The sequence below is a fragment of the Pezoporus wallicus genome, unplaced genomic scaffold, assembly GCF_028554395.1.
Source record: "Pezoporus wallicus isolate ANWC-B61680 ecotype Strahan unplaced genomic scaffold, APGP_CSIRO_Pwel_v1 scaffold_2584, whole genome shotgun sequence".
NCBI lineage: Eukaryota > Metazoa > Chordata > Aves > Psittaciformes > Psittacidae > Pezoporus > Pezoporus wallicus.
The window spans coordinates 11944104-11970834 of NW_026642851.1; the positions used below are offsets into that span (position 1 = coordinate 11944104).

At 37.4% G+C, this 26731-nt stretch overlaps 1 protein-coding gene across 4 annotated transcripts in view; it reads right to left on the reverse strand.

Moving 5' to 3' along the window:
- ZNF438 (zinc finger protein 438) overlaps nucleotides 1-24730 on the reverse strand; it is a 50437-nt gene extending 25707 nt beyond the window's left edge. For 2 of the 4 annotated variants that reach the window (XM_057432858.1, XM_057432855.1), the window contains exons 1-2: nucleotides 24667-24719; nucleotides 21890-21943 (exon numbers count right to left, since the gene is read on the reverse strand). The gene's annotated coding sequence lies outside the window, so the exon portion shown is untranslated. Of the gene's footprint in view, nucleotides 1-21889; nucleotides 21944-22414; nucleotides 22901-24666 lie in introns of those variants that run through there. The other 2 variants (XM_057432857.1, XM_057432859.1) reach the window with 2 other exon arrangements.
- Between the last annotated feature and the right edge of the window lie 2001 nt (nucleotides 24731-26731).

A 26731-nucleotide genomic window follows, 5' to 3' on the forward strand; every position in this document is an offset into this window, starting at 1 on the left:
AAGTTTGAAACATGGCACTAAAGTCTTCACAATGTCATAGCTAGTCCTAAAATTACTGCTGAACAAGAAACAATCGATCCCTAAACACTTATTCTGGCTATTTTAGGTTATTTGCACACTAATCTGAATCCCTCAGATAAAACTTATTGTGTCATTCAGGAAGGATTTTGTACAGGGTTTTTGTTATTTTAATAAAGTTCAGGCATGTTGTTACTGTTCTACTTAGCAGAAAGTTAACCAACAGCTGACAAAAAGCAGAAAAACAAACTTTTGCACAGTGAACTGCCTTCGGAATTCTGACTCAAATAATGGAATTTCTTTCGATTTTACAGTGCAAACTTGAGCATAGTACTAAATTTTGCCATTTTACTAAATAAATTAAGTAAGCATTGTAGTTTCTGTAAGAATTTTCATTACAGAGTTTCTTAAAAAGTCAACCAGAGAGCTTTCAGTCAGAAAGCTACATTCTGACATTTATAATGTCTGTGCAGCAATATCTTCAGTGCAAAAAATTATACCACATTTTAAAAAGTAATTTCAATTGTATTATTTGCAGACTGAAGTATTCGAGAACTGAAAACAAATAAATAAGAAGCTTACTATTACATGGCATAGAGGACAAAGCGAGAAGGCCAGCCTATGACTGTGACTGATCCAGCAGTAAATGAGCTAGGCCAACATGGTATGTATTTCCAAGATGTTAAAATTAAAATCACATACCAACTACTGACTTTTAAGAGAAAGTCCGTCCCCCCACCAAAGGGCTCACCTGTAACACACATTTCTGAAAAGTTAAAGAAACAAAGAAGAGAAAAAGGGTATGAGGGACAAAAAAAGAAAACAATGCACAATGCCTAAAACCAATCAAAGCATACTAGATTCTAAGGCTTAATTTCTCTCAGTGAAAAAAGCTCTTAGTACAAATTACACACTGAAATATTTAGCTTGTTACGCTGAAGGAAAAGGCCTATTTTCTTCAGCTAAATTCAAAACTAACCTGCAAATTCTACAAAAGTATTCACTTGAGAATGTGTTAACTGTTGTGAGGCACAGCTGGTGCTTGCAGATTGCCCTGTACTGAAAAATACACCAGAAAAATAGTCGGCTGTACAAAGAACTGTTCAACTGTTCTGGTGCTACACGGATTCTCCCCTCAAACTTTGCCTCTATCATTGCTAGCCTACACTGTGTTTCAGGGCTAAGCACCTTTTTTCTCCTCAAAAGCTGCATGCCCAGTACACTTTAAGAACACACAGACTTTTAAAGCCAGAGATGTAAGCATAGTAGCTGGATTTTCTTAATCATGGTGAACATTATAAACATTGCCCAACTATGAATTAAATCCTATGTTTCCCAAACACGATCTTACTCACCAGAAAGGAATATGCTCTTAACAAGACACACTAAAAAACCCTGTAAAAATCTAATGAGTGGCATAAGCAAGTTAAATCCTGTATAGCTTCCACTTTTACTGCCTTCTAAGCATGTAATGAACTGTTCTACACTAGAAGAATCATCAAATTAGTTTACAAATCAGATCATAATCTCACTGAAATGCCCTCATAAAACTCAGGAGTTCTGAGTTTAGTGAAAAAATGAAAAGGTCACATTTTATGTAAGTTCTGTCATAGTAAGCACCTTAAGCATTAAAGAATATTGCATACATTTTACACTTGCAGATTAAAAGAATTCCCAACACATAACTAATGAAGTCAAAATTATCTTGCAAAATTAAGGGCAGTTCAACTTCCACAGCCAAAGCAACAGAGACAGCTGCAGAACCCTTGTTAACACTGCACCAAGAGAAGCAAGTGGCCAGCTATGTGCTGAGGAGCATCCTCCCTTCCTGCTGCTATGCCCAAACTATTGCACACAGACCCCAGCAAAGAAATTCATCTGTTTGCCTGCATTCTTTGCACAGTCACACTACTCTCATTTTCTGGGAAAGGACTGCCACCACTTCAATGGACTTTCCTGCATGGAATACCCCAGTTCTCTGGTTGGGAGAGCCCGGTAGTCTGACCTAACTGACAAAGCAACTGCTGGGCCAAAGTGACTGATACATTGTTTATTTTAAGAACAGCCAGAATACAAAAGAGTATATTCTATAGCCAATCTCATATAAACACATTTCTTAATACAAACTGTAAAATTTAGATAGACAAATATATTTCATAAGCTTATCTTAGATTTGGTGACACTGCTTGACTGATTAGCATCAAGAAGCAACATAAAATAGTGGCTGTTCAAACTGGCACACCATTCAACAAGTAGTACACAGGACATGTGCAAGACAAAAGTGTATATCCACATACTATGATTTACTTAAATTATACCTTTTTTACAGGATTTATTACTGTCTATCAGCACAATGTTACTGATAAATATACCTTGTCATTACAAAAACCTTCACACAGATAAACATACAAAAAAGAATAAAGTCTAACCGGTCCTAGCTCACTGCCTTCACTCATTTATCTTGTGTTGTTTTCATTGGGCAAATAGTCCCTGCCAATATAACTTTCATTTTTGTATCCACCACCCTGTTTGCTGTTTGTAAAATGTTAAAGGTGCAGAGCTTCAAAGACTATCAGCCATACTTAATGAAGTGTCCCCAAAACATGTTCATGGAGAAAAAATGCGAAATAAACATGTCAAAATTATTCCTGGCCACTGTCCAGCAACCAGCTGTGGTGTGCAGACTATGCTAACCCTGGGAACATTCTTCTTTCTCTATGGGCCTCCAGCTTTGCCTTCTGTTCCTAAGGATATTTGTATTCCTAATTCATTCAGTTAAATCTCAAACTAAGCAAGACCAAACTAAATTAGTACTTCAAGAGAAAAACAATTAAGCATGACCAAGCTTTTAACACAACTAGGGTTTTGTGGTTTGACACAGAGTACCTTTTCATTTATTTCCCATAAAAAAACATGCTTTGGGACACCTGTACTGTCAAGTCTTCAGATTCTGACACTGAAGTTCTGCTCAGTTAGGGTAATTAAATAACCAAACACCTATTTTTTTTTTAATAGAGGCACTAATTCGTACGTTATGGCAAAATTTAAACTTTGGTTGTCATAATCTCAGTCCATAGCAAGTTTATTGAGCAAAGCCTCTCTGAAGCTATTTTCAGCTACGTTAGGGATGAGGAGACTGGGAACAGCCAGCACATATTTATCGAGGGTAAAGCATACCTAACTAACCTAACTATATTCTGTGATGATATGGCTAGTGCTGTGTATAAAATGAGGGCAGTGGGTGCTGTTTATTTTGACTTTGCGAAGGTCTCTGACATGGTCTCCTATAGTATCCCTGCAAGCAAATTGGCAAGATATGTATTGGATGATAAGGTGCATGGAAAACCAGCTGGACCATCAGGCTAAAGGGTGGTGGTGATCAGTGGTATAAAGCTCAACTGGCAATCACTTATACCAGAGGCATGCTTCTGGGCTCAATCTTGAGGCCAACACTGTTTAATATCTTTATTAATGACCTGGATAATGCAATAAAGTGCACTGCTAGCATATGTGCAGTTGATATGAAACTGGGACCTGGAGGGTAGGGCCTCTAATCAAAAGGACCTAGAGAGGCTGGAAGAAAGAGTTACCAGGAATCTGTGAAACTCAGTAAGGGTGAAGTCAAGTGCAAGCACCTTCCCATAGAATAACCCCATGCAGCAATATGAGGTTGTGCCCGACTTGCCCAGTCAGATCAACTTGAATTATGTAATTCCTCTTAAAAATTTTCACTGACGGCATACTACTATGCCTTTTCAAGGCATATACTTTCTAAATTTGACCACATTAGCTTCCCTTTCCCTCCAGCCTTCTAGAATTTCTTCACTGATTTCTTAAAACTCAAAATTAATACTTCATATAGCTTCTAAGCTTTTCTTTTAGTAGCTGTTGGTGCCAATGCAGCATATTTAAAAACATTTAACAGTAACAGTTGCTGGTACAGTGATATGTTCTTTAAATCACTAATGATGGAGGAGGTGAGATGTAAAAACATAATCCAGCCTCTTTCTGAATACAGAACATAATATTTATTGAATATTTATGCCTTTTTCTGCACAGCAGAAATTTACCATCCTTGCCCGTTATAGGACTTCTGTTACTAAGCTTTTATACCCTTCAACAACCTCTGTATTTAAAGAACTCTATTGTACTCTGCTGCCCACAAGTTTTTATTAATATCTTTACCTCCTTAACTAACTGTCTTGAAGCTATGTAGTGCTTGCCATCCTCAGCTCCCCATACTTTAAACTGTATTGCTAACTTCATTCCCCTTCTTACCTTGTTTTAACCAAATAAATTGTGTTTCCTAAAAGAAGAATTGCTCTGGTGTATCTAAATGAGCAAGTAATTGTAAAGTTAGTCAGATTCTTATGCTCAAGTATTCCCTGTTTTTAAAGTTTGATTCTCTCTTAAAAAGTGACGCAGGAGATATGTGCATGTAGAACTTGTTATTGGCTCTGAACATGTAAAGTTAGGTCACTGTTCCTAACACATCTATACTATTTATTCTACACACATCAGAAGGAACACCTACATAGAATCAACTAGAATAATATGGCTTTTATTTGTTAGAAAACTGATGTATTTTTATGTCTGAACAGGTATTCAAGAAGCTTCTGAAATTGATCAGTGGCCACCCATCAGCACAAACTCCCTGTACATGCAGCAAGCTGAATTGTCCTAATTTTGCTTTATTCAGTACAGAACAAGTTTTAAGGAACTACTCATGTTTCTAGAATATGAATTACATTTATAAAAAACCTCCAATATATTTTTTCAGTTAAAACACTGGCACAGTACCACGTTACTTGTCTTCTGAATTGTGAGAACTGTTCATGTAGGCAACAATATGTTTAATATACAAGACCAGAGAACAATCTGTATGGTTTTGTTGTGACATTTTAGTTTTCACAGAGGTTCTTCAGTAGACACTCATAAAAATGTTTTAACATACAGGTTATTTCAGTCCAGTATCACTTTCATTACAAAGCTGTGATTTGGTCTGGGCTTTTTTTAATTAGTGATTTTGCTTTACCTCTAAAAATTAGCATTAAATACCAGAAATCTACAATCTGACAAATATCCCAGAAGATTTAGATAAGAGTTTTAATACAAAAAGAACATTAGCAAATGCATTTCTGTACAAATAAAAATCAATGCTTCCCTTGCAGCAAAGCAGAAAACTCTGCATATTATCTCTATTACATTAATTTTCTCTCTGTAAAGCCCATTTGCCTTTAACTAATAATGAAATAACTTAAGGTTAGCTTAAACTTTTTATTTTTTACATATGCGCTGGGTACATGCCAACAACCTGCATCTTCTGCATCAAACATTCATTCCTCCAGTCCAACTTATTTTAGAGCACAGAAGGGGAGAAAAAAAATAATGGTGAAAACTGCTGAAGACATTTCCCACTTTTCTTCCACAGATATTTCTGATCTGTGTGAATTCATTTACTGCATGCAGGCCTCATGATCCATAGCATGTAAATGTCACTGATCATGCTGCAAGTTTGAACTGAATTAATCTTAAAAAAAAAACAACCGTGCAATGGCAATGACAAAGAGTTCCACTTAAACCCACCATCCTTTGATTAATCTAATAAAATAGGTATTTCCATTGGTGACAGTTACCTTTAAAAATACATCGGTAACTCATTTTCTCAATATTTCAGGTTACATACAAACATAATCTGTAAGTATTCGCAAAACTGTCCACTGTGATAGCTGTAACACCTACTGTATTTAAAGATGATGAAAATCCACAGATTGGAAACCAAATGAATTTTATATAGATGGAAGAAAAAGCTTTAAGATTCTGAAATGCACAGTTTTGGATAGGATTTTTAAAAGAAGCCTCCAATATATATACATTTGGCAGATCACATAGAAAGCATAAGACTACTTCAGGCATCAGACCAGATGGCAAGAATAGGGCTTTTTCTACACAGGATAAACATACTTATATTCAAAAAATGTCTTGTACTCCTGTTTCCTAACCTCTTTCAAACTGTAAAGTATCTTTTAAAGTTCTCTATATTCATGACTGTCCATCTAAAACCATACAATTAAAAAGCCTTAAAAATATAGACATAGCTTAAAAAAAAAAATAAATCACAGGGGTGGGAGTGGGGGTGGTGGTGTGGGGGGTACTTCACCTCAGATGTTACAAATGTCATGATGCTTCATCTTCTCTTAGCACAAAAAAAAATAAAAAATGCCAGCATGTCTGTTATTACACTTCATCCACTTTTATTTGCCTGCTAAACAGTAGTCTCTAAATGTGGTAAACCAGGCAGTAAAACTAAACATTAGCAAAACCTATCAGGTATCTTTTTTCCCTTTATTTATCTATGGGGCACAGATGTTTAAACTAGTCAGTAAGGGTAAGGTATTTCCATCACTGACCTTGAATGCTTATTGTAAATGGTCAGAAATAACAGACACCTGGGATCTTGCTTGTTATATTATTGCAAACATCAATAAATTGCAGAGAGAAAGGGTGTTTACAGAGGGTTTTCTCCCTTCAAAAATCATTTTATTTAGTACAAATCCAGTGAATGCATATAGGCTGGATGCATGCTTTGTGAACTCGGAAAAGTGATACTTTCAAAACCACATGAGTCAATCAGAAACAAAAATTGGAACTGTTAAATATTAGGTGTAAGTGGGAAAATTATCACTCCAGTACCCCAAACTTTCTGTTTCCCATTCCAGAACAAAACAATGCCACCTGAAATTCAATAACAATTATGTTCACATGCTATGGTTTCAATTATTTCAGATAAACAACAAATTGTTTTTTTCTCAATGGTTATGATACAGAAACCAAGAGTTTCTGTAGATCACCAGGTCCAAGACAACAGTCCACCAACTAACTTATTATAAAGGAAGATATTCTTATCTAAGCTGAAATTACTATCTTCAGTGCCAAGTCTTTAATGCACAGTTGATTTTGTCAGCTGAGTATTATCTAATTTTAAGCTACAGAAATCATGCCCATTTCATTTTTTAAACAAAAGATGGCAGTTTTACCCAGGATGCCTGCTTTTTCTCCTTAAAAAGCAGTGCTCAAACCAAGCAATTCTGAGTGGGCAGTGTAACAGAAGAGAGATTTTTGTCTCAAGTAGCAACTATGCAGTCTGACAAACTGCTCTATTCCTCTTTCCTTCCTCATATACATTTTTGACAAACTAAGAAAACATTTCCATTAATATTTCAAGAACATTTTCAAGCTTTTATGCCAAACATTTTCATTTTCAAGCAACAACAGGCAGAAGAGTATTTCATTCCTCTAACATTTGGGTTGTAAAAACCTTATTTCCTACCAAGAACAGGAAACTGTAGTTGTATTGCCTGACTTTCCAGCATTTGATTCTCCTACATGCTGCAAGCATTTTATAATAAGGCTTAAATGTTTTCAGAAGGAAAATACGGTGATGATTTAACATAGTTTTCAAAAGTGACGGGAAGCGAAAGAAAGAACTGGTCAGGAATGTGAAAGTCAATGGCAGCCTTAGCTGTAGATGGTGAATCTTAAAATCCTGAGAAAAGCAATCAAGACTAGTATCAAAATCACAGTCCTGGACTTAAGGAAACATTTCTGTTTCCTTAAAAGCCTAGCCTGGAACATAAGAGAGCCCTGGAGAACTGGTTGATACTCAAGGTCAGCCTCTTCAAAGTACAAGAATCTATTTTGAAGTCCATGCTGTGGCACTCTTATGTTAGCAGCCCACCAAATCCAGTATCTATTCTAGAATAAAAATCCTGAAACACAGTTGCACAATTAACATGTGCTGTGAGATACTCCCATGAATTGATATACAGCATCTTTTGAACCAGGACAAATCTAAGAACACTCAATCATTCGTTTTTGCACACCAGTGATAAATAACATAATTCTGTCAAAGTGCTAATCATGTTAGTAGTACTTAATACTTTCTTATATGTAGTTCAAGTCACTCAAGAAAGCCAGGCACATAAAAATTGCCCTTAAAAATCTAGTCAAGAGGTGCTCTAAATCCAGTCAAGAGGCGCTCTGTGACTAAACTTCAGTTTGTGAATGCTGAAAGTGAGAAACCACTGCATTTAAAAAAAAGTGTCTGTAGTTCTACAAAATGTGCTGTTATACCCGATGTGTGTTAAATTTGTTTACGTTACTTTTTATAGCCAGTTTCAAACTGAGGCACTTAATCTTTCCTTAGATAAGTGAAATGAATTAATTACTATCAAATCCTAGACATATTTATGCATTTTGTCATAACAGTAATTTACATGTCTTCTCAAAGAGAGAACTTGTAGAACTCTGAATATAAAACCACAGCTGACTACATTGTCTGAAAGTATAAAAGCTAACCTAATTCAAGTAATTCCTCAATTGTATAGTAGCTTTTTAAAACCAAACAGTTCCTTTCTTTTTACTAAATATACTTAGATTAAATCCTGTTCTCCCTCGCATCAGAGCTACATGCATCACCTTGCTCCCAATACATTAGAGACATCTAAATCCAGAAGTTTTAAGTTAAACCAGCAGAAGATCAACATGTACACAAACACAGGAACAGTACTAGTTTACATCCTTTAATGCCTTCTACACAAAAACCAGAAGGTAATTTGCATAGGACTCTGAAATCACTGTATTTTTCATACAAGAAAATTTTTTTCTTGTATGAAAGGTATGAAGGTAATTTTTTCTTGTATGAAGGGTATTTTCCACTGCAAAGGTGAAATTCATAATGGAGAGTCAGTTCAGTTACATTCTAAGCACTTTACAAAGTAAATTCAAAACAGGTGACCTTTAATTACAACATAAAGTGTAATTCCTCACTGTCTTCATCTGAGCAGGAGTAAAATTAAACAGGAAAACAGAAAGGAAAGATGATCTATACATCGAATTAGACAGAACGCAGGCTTCAGTACAGTTGCACTCACTTTCAACTAACTCTAAATTCATCAGTGTTTTTCTTAATATAAAGACAAAAGTAAACTGTTCTGAGAAAAGCTTTAACTGAAGCACTATCCTGCTGCACTTTATTGCACTGGAAACCTAGAATGTTTGCTATGTGTTTAGCGCATACCCAAGTGAATGTGTTGAGGTCAGCCCTCTTCATATGAAGTTTCCTACAAAATCTCAGGTATCTGGAAATCACATGCAGGCCATGACAAAATGACAAAGGAACACTAACTGCAAGACATCAGCGGTATCTTCTTTCTGTGTAGCTCTACTCACTTGGTGCTTCACATTTTTTTTCACAAGACTATTGTATAAATAGCTTATGCAACAGCCAGATTTCTGTGTGTTGAAAAATATCATAACAAAAACCTCTGGGTACAACAACAAAAACAGGCGTATCTGACAGCCATGTTCCCAGTTATATGACAGAGTATGCAATTAAGAATTGAGTAGCATACTGACTGCACTCCAATTATAATTAAGCCATCAAATTCAAGAAGACTTCCTGATAAAAATTAAAAAGACATTTTCATTAAAATGTATTTTTCCTATCCTTCACTAGCACAGCAGCACACTAGCAATATGCACACCAACAATATGCACACCAACAATATGCACACCAACTGCTCTAACTTCTATTTATATAGTAAAGCACAGGCATTGATATGCATGAGAATTAAAATAACAATAGGACTCAAACTGCTACAGTTTATTACCTACATAACATTTTCTTCCAAGTAATAAACACACTGAGCTCACACGCAGCCATGCATTCACAAGACTTCAGTCAGTCGGTCAGTTACTGGGAAGACTTCTGAGCATCTGAGTTGTAAGCACAATACCACAGCTAAACAAAATCGAACTATAGTGCAGCCTGAGAATTTCACAAAGTGGCTAATTAAATGCACAATGTAATAAAAGTAGGATTAGGAGAAAAAAAAACACAACTATCTGTAGCAGGACAATAAGCTAATAAGATCACTCTTGAATGAAGTACCAGAATCTGGGCTTCCTAAACCGATGGTGCGCAAAACCTCCAGCTACTCCCTCTTGACATTACATTGTCAGCAACAAAAAACCTAAACCAAACAACCCACTGCTGTCAGTATATCAGCACATTACAACTCCTCACACCCTAAAAAAAATCCTGCCATCACCATCTTGCATCTTTCTTGGCACTGTGAGAAAACAGCATAAAGGTCATGGAAAGCAAACTTCACTTGCATTCTTACAGGTGGATCCTCTAGATTACAGCTGAAGAGCCGCTGAGCAGTGGCACATAGGACCTTTCAGTGTCTTCACAGAATACAACACTTCAGTTCCCACACTTCTGAAGCCAACATTTTTTAGCAGTATGTAGTCACTTCTATTTAAAAACAAAATAATACCTTGTGTTTACTGCTTATATACCACAAACTGAAAATCAGAAGACATACAGGACGACTGAACTACATGGGAAAGAAGAACTGAGTAATAGCCTCTCCTTTTTTGTCGGAGTCACAGCTACTGCAAAGAATTCAAAAGAAAAAAAAAAAACCAACCTAGCAGCTCAACTAAGTAGTTCTACATTCAAGCAAGCTTTAAATGATTTGCCAATTATACAGTCAAAAGTAAGAAGCTACAGTCAAAATCTGTCTTTTTTATATCATAACCTATTTTCCAAATGTATTAAGAAAAAATAATCTTTAATATGCACTAGCAGTCATTCAACCAAGATTCAGCGAATTCTAAGCCCACACACTTGATTTGTCACCTATTTGGCTGCTAAATCTGACTCTGAAAGAGTGATGTGTTACCTTATTATTATTTTTAAAAAGATTTCTCTTGGGATTGCACAGCAAAGGAATGAGTATGTAGCCTATCTTCCACAGGAAGGAGAGATTTTTATCCTCAAAAACAGGAGGCTCGCCCACATGATCACCTGGGACAAACTTGGCCAGTGTAAGCAGGCTAGAAGGTTATAGGAGCCTGGGAATGTTTAACATCAAGAAAGTAATTACAGCCCAGCAAGATCAGAAGGAATTACACAGGAAATGTGAACAGTAACCCTTTCATGCCAAAAAAATCATGAAAAAGTGAGTTCTTGGCTGCCAAACTATGAGGCTGTGCAAACCGATTGCAAAAAACAGGAATGGAAAAAACACTATATATTACTAGGCTATAAATTCCCAACAACGTGATAAAGCCATACTACCAAGAAAAGAACAAAACCTCTGGTCTTTCTTCTTGCCATGTATCTGCAGTATAATTAAAGCCCAGAAGAAACATGAAAACATTTCAAACACTACTTAAGAATGGTCAGTTGTCTCTTCTGACTTTTTTCTTTCAATTTTGTGCTGACCAAACAGTCTCCTCCCTAGAAGGTGGTCAAACATCTTGTTCTTATTTAGACATGGGAAATTCCCTTCCAAAATAAACAGTGCATTATCTGAGCAAGAATGCTAACTCTCTCAGTTACCTATTCCATAAAAACGATCTCCCAGATTCTGAAATATACCCCATAGCTCAACAGAATAGGCTTAAGCCACCCTATGTATTTGCTGGTGAAACAACTTGTATTCTCTAGGGACATGAGGGAATTTGAATAATCTGCCTATAGTTCAATCTAGTTACAAAGCCTTCAACTGCCATTTCTGGAAAGTGAGCAGTGCTCATACATGCATGCTCTTCATACAGAACTGGGAAACATTTTAATGAAGCAAGAGACTTTTTTTAAGCTCCCTACTAAGGATTATTGCATTCCTTTATATCCACCAACAGATGATGCTGCAAAGTATGTGCATATAACCCTGATCAGACAAGAGATGAGCAATAAAGCAATCAAATACTAGTGTTTTTATTAATTTGTTCATTAAAACAATGATGAATATAGTCTCATTTTAGGAAACAAAAACAGTAAGCTCCTGTAAAATGAGTATTAGTGTACATCTGATCTACCCAAAAATGAAATAGATACTTTTATTATTAAAAAAAAATCAATAAATTACCTCATTTAAACAACATGCTTCTTTAGTTGTTCTTAAAATTACAAACCACACACTGCATTTGCAGAGCACCTCTATACCAGCATTTCAGCTTCTTTTCTTCCAACTTGTCACTCAGTTATTCCCCTCTATTCATGTGTTCTCTTCTACTTTGTTTCCTTTTCTTGCCTTCACATCTAAGGCCGATCTTTGCCATCTCTAACACCACTTGCTCGAGCCACGTCTGCATGACTGCAGTCTACTCAGCTACCTGCCCAATGGAATTACCAAATAAATAAAATCAAGGGAAAAAAAAAAAAGAAAATAAAATACAAAAGAAGCACATGAGAATTTTGGGCATGGGCATGCAAACAAGGCAGATACAGTGTAGTAAAGATCTACTAATCAAGAATGCCAAAAAGTCATTGCTAACATTACGGCCTGCACAAGTAACTGTAACTCCTATTCTTCAGGAGATAAAACTGAAATATGAAACAATTATACTTTCTACTGTTTTACTGAGATGGAGGCTGAAGAGACAAGCAATGTGACCTCATTCTGAAAACAAACTGAATGTTCCATTTTCTCCTGCACTAAACTTAATCCCACTTCTAAGGGTTGGGGATTAGCAAAAACAAACTGAACTAACTCTCCCAATCAACACATGTTCTCCTGAGATTAAAGTCACTTCTCCTAAATTTGTCTGTCTCCACAGCAGAATAAATATTCAACAGTATGATATCCATAAAAGATGTTGGCCAAAAACTGCAACATATGATGAGACACTAAATTTTCCATGGCTATAAACTCAACACAAATCTATCCACAGCAAACAACAACATTTGCTGGTCAATCAGAAAAATATCTCCGTATTGTTGCAAGATACTTGTACATGTAAAGCAAAAAGACTTCCAGTGATACCGCTACTGCTTTTTTAGTGACCGGTGATGGTTCAAACATTCGTAAAATCAAAGCCTTTCTTTCAGCAAGGTGAACTGATGGGTCTGAAGTCTGTTAGAAGCCATGAGCCAACTACAAGGACTCTTACCACGCAAATGAAATGATAACAACAGCACTGGGAAGTGCTTCCTGTACCTCTGAAGTGTAGGCAGCATGTCAGAAGGTGAGCATTCCTTTCAAATAAATCAACAACATTTTCCACTTAATAACATCTGCTCTTTACAAAACCTCTTTAGACTTAATATCTGAAAACTGGTAATGCAGCAGTACTAGTAATGTTTTTTAATGGACAGGTTACAGGCACTTATCTTATTTCTAGACAAAAAACCACAATTAACTTTAAAAATCTTAAAATAAAGAATTTCATAGTCTGGGCCTGTGAATCCCCTTTACAGTGGGCGAAAAAAAAGAAAAAAAAAAAGAATTCCGAAGGTATCAGTTTAGAAATTATTAAGCTTATAAATACAATTATTTGTCATATAATTAGATTTCCACAGAAATTTATAACTTCCTCTGTTGAGAGCATCTACAGTTAGTCAATTCAACACGTGTTAACATTCCCACCCAGTCTCTTCCTAACCGCAAGTATACATGCTAAATATTCTCTCTTTCCCAACATAAAGCAGCTTTCTAAATATAACTGCCAAAGACTGAATTATCAGATAACTACACCATTCACAAATGTGTATTTGAGAGAGAGGCTGCTAAAGAAAATCTGAAACTCTTCTTCATAAATATCCTTCAAGAAAGCATGCATGGTCATTTTGTGCCAACCAGTACTAAAGCAAATTTTGAAGTTTATATATAAACTTTTAATTATTTAAACATTTTTGAAATAGTCTTTCTAGTATTTCATGTACAAAATGTTAAAAAGTGACAATTTAATCAAACCGTTTTCATTAATTGAACAACACACTCTTTAAAACATAATTCCATTTAGATAAATAAAGGCTTATACTGCCCAAAATTACTGTTTCTCCCATCATCAAAATTTCCTAGGGTTAAAGAAGACCTGAGATACTTAAGCCTACCCTAGTTCTCTGACAGGACAGGGCAGTTGCAATAGTATATAGGTACAGTCCATTGTCCAAATGATGATTCTTTTTTTACTTTTTGTTTTCAAGGGGGCAGATGCTTTGCAAATTATTAGACATCACCATAAAGACATCACTGTATCCTTGGCTTGCATCTTTGATATTCCAACTAAATCCCATTACTCCACAACTTCTTTAATCAACTTTTTATAGTTAGTGAATCTTTTGCTTTTTTTTTCCAAAATGAACATCTTCCTGAAAAAGGAGAAAACATACACAGAACAAACCAATTCTATAGTTAGGAGTTTCCATCAACCTATGTAGCAGCATTCTTAAGTCTCAGTTCTCCTGCTTCCCAAAAGTTGACCAGCTAAATCTTCTACAGATATCTGCATTTCTACAAACTCAGTCTGGTTTTAAAATCAAAAAAGTTTGTTCAACTTTAATCTTGAAAATGAAAATAAGCTTTCAGCCTCAAAATTAAAAAAAAAACCAACCCAAAAACCACAAAACAAACCAAAACAAAACAGAAAAAACAAACAAACAAACAAAAAAAATCATAAAAACCACTGGCCAGTGAATATCAAGAAGAAATTAAGTATAGGGCAGACATAAATAATGCTAATCAAATGCATGAAACTGTTACAGTTTCAGCATCTCAATTTAAGCAGAAGAACATGCCTGAAACCAGTCAGAAATGCAAAATCCTGCACTGGACTGGATTTACTCACTGTCTGAATAACCCTCACAGCAGCTGTTGATCAAACCTGGCTTCCTTTACATTTAGGAAATCAAAAAGGCTTCACTCAATCCTCTTGGAGCAGCTCTAACCACAATTATTTCCAGGCTTGTCACTTTCAAGCTGCTGAAATTAGCTACCGAACCAAGAAACTCAACATGCTACAGCTAACAGATGAGTTGGTTTGCTCTGTTTTCTTTTAGCAGAGCATTTACATTTTTCACCAGCAAAACATATGGGAAGATTTGTTCTCAAATCTAAACAGCATACTACAACCATGACTCTGTACGCTCTGAGGGGAACAGGGCACGTACATTACGTATCTCACACACATGATTCTTTTAACAACTCACCACACTATTACTAATTGCTTTTTTTAAAGAAGTCAGACAACTTCATTAAATTCCAACTAAATACACAATAAGACACATTTCTTCTATTTCAAAGCCCATCTCTCCAGAAAATGGTAAGAGCTATGACAACCATCACTAGAATAGGAAGACTTAAAGCAGGAGGCAACACAGTTTTCTAAATCACTAATACAAGATTAAGGAGCATCATCTCAAGAAAAAGCAGAAGATTTATTACTACCCTCCCCTGTAGATGATTTATTGCATAAGTAACACTTTTTCACTGCAGGGAAAAAAAAATCCTCAGGCTCCACAAAGTCTTAAGTACATCATTAAACATATAAGACAACAGAGAATTGGCACAACTTTCAAATACAGTGACCTGCAATCAAAACTACTGCAAATTACACCTCATTTACTTTTTTATAATCTATACACTACACTGTGGCAGTATATGTTCTTGAAGTGCAGGTAGATGATGAGTGGAAATACAGATGTGAGAAAGATAAACAAGTAATTATTCTACTAACAAATTACACAAGGTGTTTTCAGGAATGGCCTTTTAATCAAGGCAAAGATAAAATACTTCCAGCAGCCACTAACTTTTGAACATTCTGCTCATTGCAAATGGAAAAGAAATAAAACAAAGCATCAGACTTCTCTAGGATCCCACACACATCTGGCACCCACCTGCTTATGCAAAGACTGGCAATGTAGTGGTGGCTTTTAAATGCATATTTTCCAAATAGTGACAATCCCAAAACAGCGAAGCTTATTTTTCTGATGTTCCAACCCTAAATAATGTCTACAAGTTGACCATTATTTTAGGCTTATCATCCCTGACCTCTCAGTTATTGAAGTTTTTCTGCCTTGGCAGGGGAATTCCATTTTTAAAATTCATACAGAGAAAATGTTTTGGTATAAATCATGGCTATTCTAAGCCAGGAAAATGTCCTGTAGGTCACTAAGCTACCATCTTTTAGGCAAGTTCTCCATAATTAAGGTATCAATTATAATTTCACAGGCATATTTTATTTTATAAATAAACTCTGTTACCATAATTTGAGCTGTGGGAAAGAACGCCTGCATCAGTGCACCAACCCTTGCAGCACAGCAAGTTTTCAATTGAATGCCAACTCTAAATTTTATAATATGGATTCTAGCAGCGAAAAAAATAGGAGGAAGATTTCCCCTTCACCCCTCAAATTCCCACAAGCCTTCTGAATTTTTTCATTCCTGTCACAGCACCTCCCCGACATCTGCTCTTTGCTGCTCTAGAGCCAAATACAACAAATCTGAGTCAATCTGTTGCTAAACACACCAAAAGTGAAAACTGCAGCCTCCATTAAATAGAGTGAAAAGGACATTTCAGTGGGAATGAGCAACAGCTGATTCCGTAGTCTTTTTCTGCTGAACACTGCTTTTGATGCTTTTATCACAGAGTTCAGTATTTGAGTTTGATAGAGACGGAAAGCAAACACAATTTCTAAGACTTGAACCATGCCAAGAGAGAAGTCTGGCAGAGAGACAAGCATGCTTATTTAATTAAGATACCCCCACTGATATTTTTTATGAATTTTTACATACTTTCTGGAACTTGGCTGGATGACACAGAAGGCCAGCATTAGCTCATCTCACCCTCCCTAAATATTTGATTGCCCTAGGTACAGAATAAACTTACATACCGATTTGGATAAAATTACTACAGGAATACTTACTTAATGCATAAGCTGAGGCAAGAGAAAAATCAAAGCTGAACAAAACAATGCCCCACTAGTGGCGAGTCACAAAACCTGCCCTATATAATTTAAAACAACTACCCTACATGATTTCTTTCCAAGTTGATGAGGACCCCAATGTTACTTCCCAAAACTTCTTCCTCAATGTCCCTACTTACAAGAAAACAATGTAAATCAGTGAATGATCAACAGAATTAGACCTCGTACCTAGTGGTTATTTCACCTAGATATAACCTAACACAGGGAGAGAGAGAAAAAAAAAAAGTGAGATTTTATAACCCTTTCTCCTGTAAACAAACTATGGAGTGATTATATTCTTTCAGGAGTCTGTGTAAATACACATCTGAGTCTGTGTAAATATTCTTGCACTCTAAATTGTCCAATTTCTATTAGAATTTTACTAAATTAAAATTACCCCTAGACTGCTGATCTCCCTGACTTACCAATTTACTAAAAAATATATCCTTTCTCAAGTTTTCTTTCTCAGTTTGCAGGCCTAATTTCACAGACCATCCCTTCCTCTTACATCATGAACCAGCAGAAAAGCTCTCGAATTACTTTTCTCAAACCACTCATCATTCTGTGTACTTGTGTTATACTTCATCATATCCATTGCCTTTCAAAGGCTAAACAGTCTAACTTTTTTTTTTTCCAATTCATCTTCATACAAGGAAATTTTGATCCCCACAGACCCCTCTTTTAGCCTTTTCTCTGAATCTCCTTCTCCTCTACACCCTCCTTTTTAGGGGAGGCATCCAGCACCACATACACTCTGATGGCATACTATATGACAGTAAGATACTGATTTTTACCATAGTATTTTATTCCCTATGCTATTCTCCATCACACTTCATTTGCTCTGACTGTAAATACAAACACATAGAAGTTAACAGCGCTCTCAGAAACAATTCTTAATACCCAGCCTCGTACTTAGAATATGTGACACTATAAACATGTGAAGACTTATCATTTTGAGCCAGGTAGTCTTTGATTTTTTGTCCTTCAGTGTAATTTCTGCCTCACATCTCACCCATTACAGTCTACAAATCTTTGTCATATGCCCATTGGGGTATCTTCCCAGAGAGAAAAATCACTGGTTTACAAGAGAACATAAAAGCACACTAAGCAAAGGTAATTGCCCTAAACTGCAGGTATGTGGACTTTTCACTTTCAGGCCTTCAGTGAGGCATAAAGTATGCTTTGGTGCAAGAACAAGTCTGTAATGTAATACAGCAAACCTGCCCTTTGAAAAATTAGGGCTTAAATAGAAAACATAACACATGAGAAGACGAGAACATTCTACATCCACCTACCCTACCAGAACTACGAAAAACACGCAACATCCCTGAATTAACCTACTAAAATATCCTAAAATATGGCAGATATTACATTAACCCTTAAAGGGTACATATCCAGGCAAAACTAGACAAGAGTTCCCAAGAAAAAGGTGCAATTCAAAATCTGAAATCACACCTGCCTATTGTTATTCTTCTCTGGAAGCTAAAAAACCCAAGAGAATCAAAAGTCTAAGGTTTGGGGTTTGTTTTTTTCCCAGTCATGAACAGTATTGTAAAGTTTAACACTGCCATTTAGGGAAAAACATAATAGAGTGACTGACCCAACTCTCTGTCCTTAAACACTCTGATAAAAGAATAAACTATTTGTGAAAATAACAAAAAACAGCTGAAGGCATTTGGGTGGTTTCAATTTCAGTCCTGTAATACGCAACAGTCCCTTCTTTCTAAATCCAACACCAATCTGCTTTTCTTCTTCAGTAAAGCCTCAAAACATGTTGATAACAAAAGCTGAAAAAAACCCACTGAACATTAATATTACCAATCTAGGACATTTTATTAGTATTCTGATAACTTCAAAGCATTTGATTCATCATACACAAAGTACTCTCACATACACAACAGAACGATTCAGGTTTTTAGAGACTGATCCTTTTTTATTCCCTAACAGCATTTTGAGGGTTTGCATACTTTCACCTTTAAGATGGTGGCTATAATTAGCAGTGAATCATGCTAGATATTTAAACTTTGCGGCCTTGCTTCATAAAAACATGTATCCACCTTATTTCTTTACCACCCTGTTTTGAGCCGAGCAAGACCAAGAACTGCCAGAATCTCATGTCTTGGTGTACGTAGCACTACTTGATTGAAACATCAGCCAGATATAAATCTGAGATCCCAGGCACTCACAGAAAACTGGCAGACTATAACTTCACTCTGGGAGGCTAACCAGCCAATGACAGATAAAAACCCAACCAAAATTAAACTTTGTATCATTACTATTGAAAATCTGGCACACAGAAGACTAACGTATATTCAAAACTACATGTCAGTAACAAGAACATCTGTCCTGGGTTCAGCAGTAGCAGTCATTTTTCCCCTTCTTGGTGGCTGGTGCAGTGCCCATCCCTGTTTTCTATGGTTCATACAAAAGAACCACAAACATATATAAAAGAAAAGTGAAGTGGTAAAGAAGTATGGGTACAACAGAAGTTACAGTGGTCTAAGCTGTAATTTGTCACTATGCATCATTTTCAGAACACTGTCCCTAGGGAAAGTTCTTAGAAGAGTAGAGTCCCTTGCAACTGTGCCTTACAACAGATGAATAATGCACCAAGAAGTAAGACAAGCCACCTTTAGGGGGTTGTTTGCTTTGATTTTTGTTTTTTGGGACAGGTAAAGCCATTAAATACTTCCTACAGTTAGTTCAACCTGCAGTTACTGATAACAAAGGGCTTCACGTGGTAGACTGAGTACGGAAACTTTGCTCTGACTCATCTGTCAGCCAAACTCAAACAGCAAAAATTCTCCATGAAACTATAACCCAAAAGGCACCTAATATCCCAAACCGATTTCAGTGATAGGTCCTAGTAGGTCTGGCAGGAGTAGTTTCTTTCCCCCACTACTCCTATATCTATCAAATAAATTTTATGTGCTGCCTTTCCACCTCTTTTGCACTTGGATCTTCTAGCAAACTGTAAGAATACTCCTACCTTCCAGCTTCTTCAGTGACTTCCTGTGATGGAGATACTTCAACAGGGCTGGGATAAATCCAGCTTCAAAGCTCATCTCAGCACATGACCTCTTCTTGGCATTAACCATGGTACTTTCTCTAAACCAACAATCCTGGCCTTAGACTTTCTGGGGGAAAAAAAAAAAAAAAAAAAAAATAGCCAAAGAAGAACAATAAAGGGCTAAGCCACAGAACTAAATGACTGGACACATACACAGAAATTAATATCATATAGCAGCCTCTAAAAGTCCCACTTTAATAAATATATAAATATGTTAATTACTCAGTACTGCATAATTTTACTCTTTATATGATCCCATGAAAAAAGCCCTCAACATGCTGCAAAAACAAAAAAAGCTTTTTGTTTTTTCTAAAAAACAGCTTAACCACAAATGAATTAACTGCAATGCATTACAAGTCTGAAAGATGCATCAAGCTACCTATTATATTCTTTCTTTTCCATTTAATCAATAGTTGAAAGTATACTGACAGCTCAATACTGAGCCTGTTTGGTATCAGGACACCAGCTATCAGGCTAGCTTCAGGCAAAGCTTTCAGTACTGTATACCCTTCAAAAATACGCAAGAAAGAATCAATGATAACAAGAATAGTTCACAGTTTAGGTGAGGACTAAAGTGGTAAAGTGGTAAAAGACTGAAGTGACAAACCAAAGATAGATTCTCCTTAATTTATGCAGTTTGGCATCCTTGTTTCATACACACAAAGTACAGTTCCACTACAGTTAGGTTCATGGTGTTTTGATTACATTTTTGATATTAACTAGGAAGAATTATCAGATTAAGATGTATGACTCTACAACTGTGATAACATTTCCTACAACATTTAATTACACTATAAATACCCATTAAATCAGTCCTTTAAATAAATAATGCTTGAATACTACCTAAACTAGGTTTAATCAGCTTATTAAGGACAAACCAGTACCTGCAAATATAGCACTATAAGTCAAACACACTTAAGTAGCAAATATGACATGAAGAACAGCATGACTTCTAGCCAGCTCTTCTGTGTGTTTTCATGAAAGGTGACAAGACCAGTAGTAATAGAGAGTCAACACAATACAAAGAAGAAAGCATTCTCCAAATGCCATTTTAAGCTGAGGGTAAGAACCTTTTTGTTACACCAGCAAGAAAAAACATGGAATCAAAAAATTTATCACAACTTTTTGTTTTCAAAGTTAAAAAAAATATCATTAAATGTCTACATACTATTTTTAATCGTTACATTGTGAAGTAGTTTGCATTTCATTCAACTTTGGTAAGAATGTGTAAATACACTTCATGAGAAAGTGCCAAATTATTATTCAAGTACTGCTGCTCTCTTATCTGCCAATGTTAGTCTTGTAAAAATGCATCTTTTAAAATGCATGTTTTAAATTTTGTTTAAAAAGATCTTTTTATGTAAAAACATGTTATGGATCTCTGTAAGTGAATTACAATGATAACATGAAGCAATAAGTCTAAGCAAATAAGGACAAAATCTTGACTGCAAATGAGGATGAGCATAAAACATCTCCTACTGCTGCTGAACACTAATATCTTTCTTGGAAATTCTGAAAATACCGTTTCATTGTTTCAACATTCCATTGGAATATACCCCCACTGGAATATACCCTGTATGACTCTACAGAATTTAAAACAAACCAACCAACAATCAGCAACTCAAACATAAAGACAAAAACTCTCTATATAAGGGAAGCACCTAGATGGCAACTGAATCTTTTCCTTCCTTGACTACATTTAACCAGAATCCTGAAAACAGGTTCTGAAACACTGCGGTAATTCCTCGGTCCAGTTTTACAAAAGCAACAGCATACAAACCTTAGGGAAAGAACACATGGAAACATTTCCATTAAAGGATACAAAGTTAAAGCATATCAGATACCTAAGGCTCTCTGCATCTACTAATGTAACCTGCACTGAACATGTAGCAGTTTACCACAATTGAAAGCAAGTAAACTACCTGTATCTACCACTGGGAAGAACCCCAAGCTTATCATATGTAATTTCTTTGTGCTCAGACAAAGAATCAAAAATTAAAACATTCTCTGAAGATATAAACCATATTCTTTCAACATACCCACCTTATGCATCCTGCTGCTGCTATGGCAAAGAAAGTATTTCATCCATCTTAATTCCTATTAAAAGGAGAACAAAAAACAGTTAGTTGCAGTATCTCAGGATATGTATTAAGCAAAAGACTAAAAATCATATTAAACAAAAAGCACAGGCATACATTTTAGAAAATGGTAAATAAAAAAGAATTCTACTAAAACATGTTTACCCTCAGTACAATGACATCTCCTCTGAGGCTCACCATACATTAACAGTACTTGAGATTACAAATTGCAATAATAAATATCTGAATAAATATTGCTAAAATAAATGATAAAGTTCACACATTCCTGATTTTACCACATACTTTTAAAACTCTGTAAGTTTCTATTATTGCAACAGCAGTAATATTTTCAGCCAGTTCCAAATAAATGTACTTTCAGCATTTGACCGAACAACACCTACCTCATTAGGTACAAATAAATACATGAAACCATCACCAGCTTCATACAGACATTTAAAATATTAAACTACTTCCACAAATCAAGTATTACCTCTGCACATAAAAATCCCTGAAACACCACAAGTCACAGATGAAGAACACTGCTTTCGTCTCATGCAGCACCACTGAACCTGTACATCAAGAACATGACATTCACTACATATATCTGAAGTTTCACGTGAGAAAGTCAGAAATACCTCACCATATGGTGTCACTGCCATTGCTAGTTCCGATATTCTCCCAAATGAGAAGTTCAGGATACATAGGAAACTAGTATTTCCTTCATGAATTACTTGAAAAACATTTTAACTACAAAATTTCAGTTACCCCACAATCTATTACTTTAACAGCCTGCCTCAAAGTTAAAAATACCTGAACCATACCATAGTGCTAGTTTTCTTCTGATCCTCCAGTTATCATTACCCAAGCACATTTTTTTAAACACTAAGAACATCATATCAGACCATCACAAAAAAAGTATTTTAAACATACTCAAGTTTTTGACAAACTTTAAGTTTGAAAAAAATCCAATTCTAGCTACTGAAGCAGAAAAAAATATGTATTTGCATAATAATAACTTAAAAATTAACTTAAACTAGTACTAAAAATAACTAACTACAATCTTTGTAGTTAGTTAGTTACAAACGATAGACAAAGAAAAAAAAAAAAAGGCAGCTCAATATTTGTGTTGTCAAATGGCCCTGTGAAAAAAAAAACAAACAACAAAAAACCTGCACATAGAAACTACCATGACCCAAGGGAGATGTGTATTTACCTTATGCTGTCCTCCTCTTTTTATTATGGAATAATAATATGAAAAATACTTTTCAATGGCGTATTACAGGTTCAAATAAATCTGTACAAGCAAATTCAAGACAATAATTTCTAAACTACATGGCATTTAAGGGCTAAATTGTTGACTGAGACTTCAACACACATTAAAAAGCTTCAATGAAATATCCTTAACCTGGGGAAAAGAAACGAACTGAGCACAAGACAGTATGAAGTGAAATGCAAGACTGACAATAAAAGGTAAGATGTATCACACCCATTTTAGTTCAGGCATAGACCTAGGTAAGGCTTTTATTAAAGCATGACTTTTGGACAAAATAAACCAGCCAACTGCTCGCATTGTTTCAAACCCACCACACTGCAGGCACTACCACAGTCATTCCAAAACTCTCTCAGGCTGCTTTCAAACACTTCCTTTCTTATTTTGCCAATGCCAGCCACATCAGATCACTGAAAACTTGGGATATGTTCTTAATTTCATAATTATCAATATAAAAGGTTCTAATTCACAGGCCAGCAGGTCTCAGCACCAGTTATGCACAATCACTATTCCTATGGCTCCATCTCTGCAGACACAGAACAAATGAAAACCCTTTGGCTCTCGGGTTCCTTCCAAAACCTAAGGAGCCTTAGAAGTGCACATCGTATTTGTACTTTTACAGAAGCAGCAGCGAGGTTTCAGAGGTTTCTCTGTGCACAGCTCTGACTCATGCTGGCAGGGGGGGTTTACACAGGCCACATACTTCCACATTTCGGCATCACAAAACAGGAGGGCATCTGCTGCATCCCTGATAACGTACATTACATGGCCACGTGTACTATAAGAAGTGGAAGGGAACTGTAAAAGAAGTAATTTTGGTGACTTGTAAAAATCAGTAATCAATAGCCTTTCTGTAGACCTTTATTGTCACATCACATTTGACAGACACAGCCACACTCTCTAGCTTCTGCGTTGGCAGAAGCAGGCACCACCTGAACAGGAGGAGCGCCAGGTGTTTGCGTTAGCACCGTAACGTACAGCGTCGGCAGCAGCCTCCACCGAGCCCTGCAGCCAACAGGCAGGCCGCGCAACGCCGCTCTCGGACTCCGGCTGTGGCTGTCGGGACGACCAGGCCCCGCACGCACCTCGTCCCGCACCGTTGCAGGGGGCAACCCACGCTCCACAGGCCGGGGACGCGGCTGACCTGCGGGCTCGGGACCTGCTTTCCCGCGATCGGGGGAGTCAACGGCCTCGGAGCCCCAGCTGCGGCAGGCCCCGAGGGGGACCCACTCGGGCTCGCCGGGGGCCGGGCCGAGGGAGGCGCCCACCTCCGCACGTCGCTCTGGCTGACGGCCGCTGCCCCGCCACCGCCTCCTACGCCTACTCCACGGCCGCCAACGGGGCGGCCTCCCCGGCCCCGCGCCGCCGCCCGAGGGGCGGAAGTAAGCAGAGCGGGTGCAGGCACACCCCGCACCACTGCCTTCACCCACCCCGGGACGCGGCCCCCACCGCCGCGGGGGAAGGGAACTTACGAACGCGCCCTTCTGCGTGCCTGCGTCACGCCTCCAAACGTCACAGCGACGACGCTGCCTGGCGTCACACCCCAAGGGAAGGCCGTGTACGCTGGGAAGCCTGAGCCCCTTCGGGCCTGCGCGCAGGCGCAGTGCCGCCGCTGGGTGTTGGCGGGAAGGTAGCCGGCGATGCTGAAGTGGTTGCACTTACGGCTACGTCCGGGCCTCAGCTCCTGCCGTCCCTGGGACACTGTGCTACATGGGTGACTCTCTGGGCACCCCTGTGCTGGGAGTGAGGCCCTCCCTTCCCAGCTAGTCATCAGCTCCCAGTCGGCCCTAGAAGAGACTGTAACCATGCTGCGGGTTAGGGGCAGTGTGACTGGGGATTGCAGGCAGGCAGGTAGGTTAGAAAAAGGAGTTTTTGGAAAGTACAGGAGTTCTGGGGCATGGATATGAGTGACCTGCAAGCACTGGGCCAGAGGTGAGCACCGCTGTCTGAACGTGAGCCGGCAGTGTGCCCAGGTGTATGTATGTCTCCTTTCCCAAGTTACAAGTGATAGGACAAGAGGAAATGGCTTCAAATTGCATGTGGGAGGCTTAAGTTGGATATTGGGAACAACTTCTTCCCCAAAAGTGTTGTAAAGTATTGGAACCATCTGCCCAGGGAAGTGATGGAGTCACCATCCCTGGAGGTATTTAAAAGATGTGTTGACGTGCTTAGGGACATGGTTTAGTGGTGGACTTGGCAGTGCTAGGTTATTGGGTGGACTCGATACTAAGGATCTTTTCCAACCTCAGTGATTCTATGAAAGAGGAAAAAATAAAGTGTGATATGGAATAATACAGGTTTTAAGGGAAGGCTGAAGGGCGAAACGAGTTAGGGAGTTGAGAAGGTGCAGAAGAATGAAGGCAAGTGTAAAATACATGAGTAAAAAGAAGGGAAACATAACATTCAGAAAATAAAAAAGCAAGCTCTCTTTTTCTTCTAACCATCTGAGAAGAAATTTTCTTGTGGAGAAGAAAATTACTTTGCCTGCATGGCTTCAAGGATTATTGGGCATTGGGGCTGCCTCCTTTTTCAGTGTCATCCTGTGATGCAGGGCTGTCTCCATCTTCAAAACTTTTTTGTGTGTGTGCTCAGCCAGGACACTTATCTCCTGTAAGCCTGCACTTAGCACAGCTGTTATGTTGTGCCATAGCCTTTTGCTGGATAAAGGGGGTATCAGGGACCCTCCAGCCACTGCTGGAACAAAGAATCTGTGAGGCAGCCTTGGCACAGTGCCTGGAAAGTGGGAGCAAGGGAAAGGGGGGAAATGGGGTTTGGCGAAACATTTAATTCTGATGCTTTTTGCTATCGTGCTTACATTCATGAGCCTGCAGTGCTATAATGTCCGCAGGCACCAAAAATGGAAAAAAGGAAAGGGTCAGTGTTGGAGAATGTGCAAGGAATATGTAATTCCTTCCAATATCCACATTTCTCTATATGTACCTTATGCTGAAATTTGAACTGTGTAGGCTTACACAGTATGCTGACAATTAAAAATATATTTAAAATATATGTGCCATTTTCTGAAAATCTGTTTCTGCAGCTCCCTGCAGAGTTACATCTAAAGAAGCAGATATTCTGAGTCTTTGGCCCTGAAAACTGTTTTTCTAGCATAGGCAAACAATAAAAAGAAATTAAAAGGCTTTTTTGAACTCTGATTTCATTAAAATCTGACTTACATTAATTAGAATTAGTTATTTTGAACATAAAAACAACTTTATGAGTTCAGAAATTTCATCTCTGCAAATGGAATGTGTGGTGATAAAGTAGGCAGACTGGCTCAGAGCTATTTCAGAACCAAGGTACATTTATGATATGATACTGTTCTTCAGTCGTGGGTTCCACTTGGAGGTTCTGTATCTGAAATAACTGTTCTTGTGCTTTAGAAAATTTCATTTAAAAGTAATTTACAGTTTCAACAGGAACTGTTTAAAATAAGTATACTTATTCTTCACCTTTCTGTGCTTACTAAAGCTGAACTGTTCTGTGGTTCAGAACCTATAAAATACAATGAATTTGAAGGTGAACGCTCCAAATGGT